We start from the raw sequence: 2,598 nt of genomic DNA, 5'->3' as shown, positions 1-2,598 counted from the left end.
CCAGAAGGAAACTTTGTTAACCTCTCCCTCTGACTTGATTCTTCTTATTGCTGTCATACTTCTATTTCTAGATTATAAACCTTAGCCATTGTCTACTGATCATCTGCAAAGAACCTGGAAGAAGTTATCACATTAATTTTCCTCTCACCTCTTTTTCTTAGTCAACTTCCCAAATATTTTTAGTTATACCTTTATTTTTATACTTGTAGGCTTTATAACAATCTACCAACGTGTATCTATCTATATCTATCTAATCTATCAATCTATCTCATCCTCTGCCACCCTCTTCTGCAGAGGATGAAATGATTAGACAGCATCACTGACTCAATGGACACGAATTTGAGCAAACTATATGAGGTAGTAGAGAACAGAGAAGCCTGGAGTGCTGCACTCTATAGGGTTGCAAAGAGCTGGGCACAACTTAGCAACTGAACAACAATAAATCTATCATCTATCTTTCAATCTATCTCTATATTCTCTTAAATAAATATATCTTCTATGTTTTCCCTGAAGGATGATTTTAAAAATGAAACTCCAAATATCATGTACAATATAAACATGTAAGCATTATTCCCTGTAGAATCAAATATTATGGCAGAAGCCACAAATGATAATTCTATATCAACAAAACTTTGCCATTCATAGGAGAAGTTTCCAAAAATCAAGGCCTAGTGAATCTTCTTTAAATTTATTGCCATCTTTCTTCTTGATTCTGAGTGACAGTAGTTATCAATATTTTGTATGTCCCACACTACCCTCATCCTGAAAAGCTTGCTTTGCTTGAGTATACTGTTTTCTTGACAAATGAATGTTTAAAGTATAGGCTGTATGCACAGTAGATTTTCTCAGTCCTGAAAATGTGTCTGAATATGTGTTTGAAAATAAATTGTGGTATAAAATTTTTGATTCAAAATCTTTTACTGTAAGAATTTTGAAAATGTTGCTCCATTTTCTTTAGCATCCATTGTTAGTAATAAGAAATCACAAATCATTCTGGCTCCATTCTCTTGCGGGTAATTTGTTTTCTTCTCTGCTTTTATGATTTTTCTCTTTATCCTTGTGGTTATGAATTTTCAATAGGGTATATCCACAAAGAAATGTTTTCTAGTTCTGTTTGGCACTTGGTAGACCGAACACTGAAAACAGAGACATTTCCTTTTTTTATCTCTTTGATTATATTCTCCTACCTGCTGTCACTCAGAAACCATTCTTCTAAGATGTTATGTTCTGGGTTCTGGGAAATTTTCTCTGCTCTATCATCCATATTGCTAGATCACAAGAAGTCAGATGTATACATTTAATAATTTATTAAATACAAAGTTTATTTCTTAATTCAATAATTTTACACATTTTTCCATTTTTTTCTTTATTGCTTCTTTTTAAAAAGCAGTGTGTTTTTATATACATGCAGACTCCTGAATTTTGCAGAGAATAGACTTCTTAAGAAGTTAACTTCTGGTATCTGAATTATCCTTGTTTTCTCCAAGGCCAATTATCCTGTTTGTTTACTTTGGGGTTCCTTTTTCATGCTATAGATTTCCTTTGAACATCTGGAGACCCTAAGTGATTAGATCATGTTAGATAAAGGAATTTGTTGCTTAGTATGAATGACTGGAAAGGGTTTTCCCAGAGATTGGTAAATCCATTTTCTTACTGAATCCTTCCTTTGATTAGGTATGTTTTGTCCTTACTCAGTTGTGGATTTTTCCAAAGTTCCACTTTCCCTCCAAACTGCCCCATAAAAATAGTTTTAATAAATCTAATAAACAAATTTTGTTGGAAATATTTCCAACAACTATTTTATGAACTAATATTTGAACACTGGAAGGCAAATTAAAAACAATAAATATTTTCCCAGTGAAAAAACATTCATACATCTTACCTCTTGTTCTAGTTCCAGAGACTGTAAAGGTTAACCTACTGGGGGCTGGCTTGAGGAGAAGAGGGAATCTTGTTCCAGAAGGAACTGTATGAAGGATCGTAAGAATTTCTAAACATGGGAAAGGAGGAAATAAATCACTGGTTGAAAAAAAAATTAAAAATACAACCAACAAATACAATTTAAAATTTTCATGAGAATTCACACCATTCATCCTCTAATAAGCTATATTTGACTTCTCTAGGTTTAGATTTCAGTGATACCTTCCAAAGTGAAGACATATTTTCTACACAAACCAAAATACAAACAAAAAATAGCTCCCTAAGTGACAATGTGATCAGTGTTGTTTATTAGGTCTTAATAACTTCCTTAATTAAGTCAATACACTAGAAATTTCCTGTATCTTATCTCCCTCTACAGGAAGGAATATTCCCTCTTTTAAAGCTTCTGCTCCTGCAGCAAGTCCAATAATTAGCTTTATGTATTATTTCTACATTGAGAAAATGAACTAACCTTAGTCTTGTATTGAAGGCCCAAGTCTCCCTCACAGATTTGCATTTGTGTGTGTGTGATACTTTATTTTCTTACAAAAATATTAAACACAGAAAATCCCAAAAGGCACAGCTTCAGTAAAACTGTGAAACCATGAAAACAACAACATAAATGTGAAAGCTAGGCTTGGAAATAAAGGAGAGGTTTGGGAGGAACAGAAGTGAGAA

The 2,598-nt window shown here is 32.9% G+C and overlaps 1 non-coding gene across 1 annotated transcript; it reads left to right on the top strand.

Annotated features, from left to right (window-relative positions):
- Nucleotides 1–1,852: 1,852 nt before the first annotated feature.
- Nucleotides 1,853–1,979, top strand: LOC129620316 (small nucleolar RNA SNORD22). Its single transcript, XR_008698498.1, has one exon. It is a non-coding gene; the product is annotated as a small nucleolar RNA SNORD22 (small nucleolar RNA).
- Nucleotides 1,980–2,598: the final 619 nt, after the last annotated feature.

Source organism: Bubalus kerabau, chromosome 9 (assembly GCF_029407905.1).
Source record: "Bubalus kerabau isolate K-KA32 ecotype Philippines breed swamp buffalo chromosome 9, PCC_UOA_SB_1v2, whole genome shotgun sequence".
Taxonomy (NCBI): domain Eukaryota; kingdom Metazoa; phylum Chordata; class Mammalia; order Artiodactyla; family Bovidae; genus Bubalus; species Bubalus kerabau.
The sequence above is the reverse complement of the archived record's forward strand: the minus strand, read 5'-3'. Positions and strand labels throughout refer to the sequence as shown.